A 6579-nucleotide genomic window follows, 5' to 3' on the forward strand; every position below is an offset into this window, starting at 1 on the left:
GCTAGTGGTTTGGGGGTTAGGGCTCAATGGTAAGGCTAGGGTCATTGTTAGATTTAGGGTATGTACCAGGCATCCTGCAGTTCAGAGACCTCTCCAGAGAATAAAACCCCAGACTTCTGCTGGGGTGAGAATAGACATGGCCACCATCTACCGAGCTGAGGCAAAGAGGGGATTTGGGGCTCTAAATACTTTTTAAGTAGTTATTCATTTGATTCTTCTGTTTTTAATTCTTTCTTCACTGTTTTAACCCATCTGTCATCTCTCTCCCTGAGGTCAGTTTGTGAATCCATGCACTTTGGAACAATGGAACAATGTGCTTTTATAAAACTATACAGACCGCTTTTTAGCAATTTTGCCATGCTTTGTTTTAATACATATTCAAATATATGTCTTTACCTACTCTGACCCCCAAAACTTTAGTAACACAAGGCCTGGCATACTGTTGGAGGGCAGTCTGGGTAAATACTTGCTTTTAAAACCAAATGTACAAGATATTTTGGTTGCCAGGCATGTTGAATTACGTGTGCCATTGATTTATCTTTGTCAGGGCAGATAAGAGTTCACTACATATAAAAGGTATTACCTGAAAGCTCAAACATACTCTTTTTGATACTATTTCTCTTTGGGTTTTAAGGATGCATTTTTCTTGTATTGCACATCACTATGATGAGGGCACAGTTGTATTTGTCAGATTGTTGCTGGCTTCTATGAATTTTTTTCTGGATCTGAAATCATATACATACTTTAGGCCTGTCCTCTGAAATCTTTTGAAGGAATATTGTTGACATTTTACTGGGCAGGTGTTTTTACCCTAGTATGTGAATGTGCAGCAATGAGCAGAGGTCAGGCAAGGTGAAAGCTGTTTGTCATTTGCCAAGCTGTTTGTTACAACCAGATAAAAGTATATTCCCATTTTCAGATTTAAAGTGTAAACAAAATTCATCTCTAGTCTCAACCAGTCTCTATTTTAGAATCTTTTTTTTTTTTAAAGATTTTATTTACTTATTTGACAGAGAGATACACAGTGAGAGAGGGAACACAAGCAGGAGGAGAGGGAGAGGGAGAAGCAGGCTTCCCGCCGAGCAGGGAGCCCGATGTGGGGCTCGATCCCAGGACACCGGGACCATGACCTGAGCCGAAGGCAGATGCTTAACCATCTGAGCCACCCAGGTGCCCCCTCTATTTTAGAATCTTAATGTTGAAATGTCTCTTTGCTATCAGCCAGCGGATCTTCTTTTCACAGCTACCTAATCCAGAAGGTAATGTTTATAATATATCTGGGTTTCTGACATTATTTATTCTTTATGAGAGGTGGGAGCTATGGTGACCCAGCAAGAGCCCGAGTGACCATAAATGTAGTCTGCATTAGCAGCTGGTCTCTAGAGAAAAGGGAAAGTGTGATCCTGATTAAGCCCTGCTTGACAGAGATCGTGCCTTTAAATGGTGAATCTCAAAGATTATTCATTTCTTCACAAGTGTGAAGAGCCAGATGGTATTTCAAGTTTCTAATGTAGGACAAGCATGAGGGTCGTTGGAGTTGGTTTTAGTAGTGTGGCATATATAGAAATCTTAAGGAATATGCCATACTGTTATTGATAGGTAGTGAGCAAGAGTGTATTGATTAACCCAAGAGACTTCTGACAAAGTTTTGAGAATATAGGCAGAATAGAAATGACAAGTAGGGAACTTTATCAACTCTTCAAACTAAGTCTGGAGTTGTTTTATACAGAGTAGCCAATTCTGTTTCGCCTTCCTATTCCCTGTTTTCCCATTCCCTATCTTATTCATTCTTACCATCTTAATGTGATCTGAGTATGTACTGCTGTTCTACTGTTAGAGATTCATATTTTGGTTTACAAACTGAAGCCTGCAATCAAACTCTTCCAAGTTCTGTTATCATAACATACCTCAGCTCTTAGAACCTTTATTGAATCTTACTATTTAGTTTGGACCACTTTTCTTCTTAAGATATCAACTTCTTAATTTAGATTTTTTATGTGTAAAATCATTGATTATGTTTTCCAGTTAGTTTTTTTTTTTTTACCTTAACTAAGTTTTCTTTCTTAGCATTTTCAAAGTTTGAAGTGTTTCTCAGTCTATTTTGTTCAAAGTCTAAGAGATAAAATTCAGAAGTAAAGAATATTATATGACCTCTAGATAGTTTAACAGTTATTTTCTTCTGTTTTCCTGTTCTTTCTTTTCCTTTTTTTCTTTAATACTTATAATCATATTTGAGGATTACTTCTAATTCCCCAGATAACTGATGAAGTCTCTTGTTGTAGCAAAAGGCCAAGCAATTTTTATTTAACTAGAATATTAAGATTTTCTCTGAACGTACTTCTATCAAATACCCCTTTCATCTTTAGTTACAACTATTCTTTGCCTAAGGTGTTACTATTTCTATGTCTCCTTAGCTCCTTTCCCTGACTGCCCTACCATATCACCACCAGCTCTTCTGGTTAGTTCCTTTGGCTGCTCTTTTAAACTTAGTTTTTTTATCGGCCCCTTTACAGTCTCCATCATACTTATTAGCCACTTCAGCTCATTTGACAGTCATGGACATGGATGGCAGGTTCTTTGCCTTTCAGCATCCATCAAATTGCCATTATGTTTTCACATAGATAACTTGTAAGAAATCAGGTTTATATAGGGTTTCTTTTTTCACCTTACTGGTTCTACGGTATGAAGGTAGTTGTATAGATTTTTTAATGTCATCTTTCTGTGCCAGTATATAATAAAGTTATAGTATCGTGGAAAATATTAAAAGCATCATTTCAGATAGGGGCTTTATTATATATAGCCCCTCATGATATAAATCTGTTTTTTATTATTCCATATAATACCCACTTTGTGATATTTAGTTTTTATCATAGAATTATTTACATTTCATACTGAGACCTGCAATTAGTAAACCTAGAACTAGGTAGGACACTTCTTGTATGATAAGTATGGAAAATTCCTTTATACATACAAATACGTTTATTTCCATATTTGTTTAACAGAAATTCATGTTCTGGCCATGATTATCTTAAACCCTTGTTAGATAGAATTCTTTCTTTTTTTTTTTTAAGATTTTATTTATTTATTTGTCAGAGAGAGAGAGAGCGAGCACAAGCAGGGGGAGTGGCAGGCAAGCTTCCTGCCAAGCAAGAAGCCCCAATGCGGGGCTCAATCCCAGGACTCTGGGATCATGACCTGAGCTGAAGGCAGATGCTTAACTGACTGAGCCACCCAGGTGTCCCAAATTCTTTCTTTCTTGGAAAGTGTTTGGGTTTGTATATATTTTTAAAAGTCAGAGCAGATATATATCAGAACTATACCAAGAAGGCCCCTTAGAAGGAGTTATAACTTCTTGCAAAAAAGGAATAAGGAGAGATTAGACAGAGTGTTTTTATATTTAATATAGGGAAAAACTATACATAAATAAATAAGTGCACATATACACACACATACAGACACCTGTTTCATGTTATAAATCAGTGGCTGAGGTTCTCATTTGTTACATCAAAAGGAGAGTGAGCCTTCTACTGTTCATGGCCTAATCCTGATCATCAAGGAGAAAATTTGTTACTAAAGTAGAAGCTTTAGAGCATTCAATGTATAATTTTAGAGTTTATGATAGTGAAGGAAAGTCATATTTGGTGAGTTACATGTGTATTCTACCCTATACATTAGAAGTAGAAGCTTCAGAAAATTCTGCAGGAAAAATAGGTGTTTGTTTCAAGGGGAATGGAAAAATCAACAGAACAACACAAAACAGTGCTGACTCTGTATCTGTTAATGATCCTGATGAGGAAGAGATGGAAACTCTGTCATAAGGAGTGCTGTAACTAGAGTTTTGAAAGGGCAAGTACAGAAAAATATCTGTAAGTGTAGCCACAAGAAATATGATGGCAGCAAGATAGGGGGCCTGATGTGTTCCCACATAGTCATTAAACACATACCAATTTTGTGACATAGTATGTACATAATAATTGTCTAAGGCATTTAAAAACAAGTTCTAACAAAATGGCATATTTAAAGTATGAATGGAAGAAAAAGCCAAGGACCTTGCTTAAATCAGTACAACATAACACTAAAAAGACTAAATCTCAAAAGGAGAAATGAGATTTTTAAAACTCTAAAATAATACAAAAATGGCTGTCTACTTTTGTGTAGGAATGTATGTGTGTGTATCTATTTGATTTTTCTTAAGTAGGTGAATATTTGTACTTATCAAATATGTTCTTTTTTTTTTTTTAAGATTTTATTTATTTGACAGAGAGACACAGCGAGAGAGGGAACACAAGCAGAGGGAATGGGAGCGGGAGAAGCAGGCTTCCCGCTGAGCAGGGAGCCCGATGCAGGGCTCGATCCCAGGCCCCTGGGATCATGACCTGAGCTGAAGGCAGACTCTTAACGACTGAGCCACCCAGGTGCCCCTACCAAATATGTTCTTATTTGATAATATGCCATAGAGTAAATTATCAGTATTAAATATCCACAAAATGGCTAAAAATATTTGAAACATAAAAATTTCAAAAGATTGGGGTGGCACAGTTGGTTAAACATCTGACTCTTGGTTTCGGCTCCGGTTTTGATCTCAGGGTTGTGAGATCGAGCCCCACATCGGGCTCTGTGCTCACTGCAGAGTCTGTTTCAGACTCTCCTGTCCCTCTATCCCCACCTCAAATAAATAAATAAATCTTTAAAAATCTCAAAAGCTTAACCCACTGCTTGAGAAGACAGTATATTTTTAGTGGATGACAGAGTATGACAGCTGTATTCCTTTCTTTTGCTCTTATTTTTTGAAGAGAAGTGATTTTAAGCTGAAAATCTAAAGCATGGGCAAGAGGGGACATAAAATACTCAGCAAATCTAAAAATGACCCAAATTTCTGGACACACCATTCTTTATACCTTGTTTTTTCAACCACAGAACAGCCCCTTCTCTCCTCATCCTCACTGCCACAGCAAGAGGCGCAAGACATGGGCCTGCTTCTGGCATCTTGTCTGGAGGTAGAACTCCTCAGATCGTCATCACCTCATTTTATTGTCATCTTATTCTTAGGTTTACTTAATACTAAATAAAAGGATGCCTTTAGGTGTTTTTTTTTTTTCCCTGTTAGTCAATAATGTTATTGTTAAGGCATATATTTTCATTCCTTATACAGTCCAGAGCTTATTATTAGTCTTTACTGTATCTTGAAATACTGAAATTTTTCATAAGAAAGCTACAATATCAAAATAGATGTTAAAAATCAGAGGTATTATTTAAAATGCAAATTGTTATGTGTAGGAGATACTTAGATTCTGTAATAGGTAATTAGTAAGTAACCCACAAAACTCAGTGGCTTATTATGAATGTTGATTTCTTGAAATCAGGTAACTCTCATTTATATTTTCATCACTTGGAAAAAATCTTCAAGGTTGACAAGGGGAAAAAAGAGCTGGTGTCACTTGGGATAATTTTAAGGGCAAGACCTGGAAGAGGCGTATATCACTTCCACCCATATGCCACTGACCAGATGCCAGTCATGTGACCGCCACCTAACTGCAAGGGATCCTGGGAAATGTAGGGGAGCTCATGCATGCTTGGTAAGCAGTAACTGTGTCTGCCACAGATGATTAGATTCAATTAGAGGTTTATTGCAAATAGTGTGCATGTGACTTTTCCAGGCACAGGGGTAGTAGAAAGATGAATAAGTCATGATTTCTTCTCTCAAATGGATCATAATCCAAGACTCATTGTAAACTACTGCTTGTTTTTAGTTTTAGATTCTCAAAAGAAATCCATTGCTTATTCTTAGTATTATGAGACTAATAATATTTTAAAACAGCCAAATGAGTTGAATCTACCATCTGTATGTTAGAATTCAGGTAAGAAACAGATGGCATATTCAGATTAGGTAATAAAGGCACTATGTGTCCCTGTGGGCAGGATCTCAGAGGAAACCACAGGGTGTAGGAAACCACACGTCCAATATTGGAGGTCTAACAGGAGAGTGTCTCCCACCTCCAAGCCTGAAAGGGTGAGGAAAAGAAGTGGTTTCTGAGACCTTGAGTTGTGACCTCTGGCTAAGGGAGACAGCCTATTTGATTTTGCAAGGTGTGAGCCAGCAAAATAAGTTCTCTGACCTTATTCTTCTCCTTCTTTCTAGTCTCCCATTGGTATTCCCTATTATTATCTGAATCCTACTGGAAGCCAGAAAGCAAGGAACCTGTTTATGTAATTGATAGAGGTCAGCTTTCTGGGGCAGAGAGCAGAAAGGTGGAGACATCTGGAGGGTAAAAAGCACACTATCCTACAAAAAATTTGTCTCTTTGGCAAATATTTTCAAGGCCCTGTTCATTGCAAAGATGTGAGTACTATAGGGTATATACTTTTCGTTCAAGGACCTTGCTGTCTAGTAAGGGAGAAGAAATCACAAACAAAAACTAAATTCAAAGGCAAGACTTTAGATGTGTTTTCAAGCATTAGATGAGGCATTGGTGGAGTAGTTCAGAAGAGGAAGAGATTACTGTGCTCTTGAATTGTTGAGGAAGGCTTTTGAAGGAACTAGAATTTGGCTATGAATAGGTTGACAGAGTTTTTATAGAC

The 6579-nt window shown here is 37.2% G+C and overlaps 1 protein-coding gene across 1 annotated transcript in view; it reads left to right on the plus strand.

Moving 5' to 3' along the window:
• Positions 1 to 6579, plus strand: part of NDUFAF2 (NADH:ubiquinone oxidoreductase complex assembly factor 2) — a 145628-nt gene that overhangs the window by 48532 nt on the left and 90517 nt on the right. The window lies entirely within an intron of this gene.

The sequence above is a fragment of the Neomonachus schauinslandi genome, chromosome 7 (assembly GCF_002201575.2).
Source record: "Neomonachus schauinslandi chromosome 7, ASM220157v2, whole genome shotgun sequence".
In the NCBI taxonomy this organism is placed as follows: domain Eukaryota; kingdom Metazoa; phylum Chordata; class Mammalia; order Carnivora; family Phocidae; genus Neomonachus; species Neomonachus schauinslandi.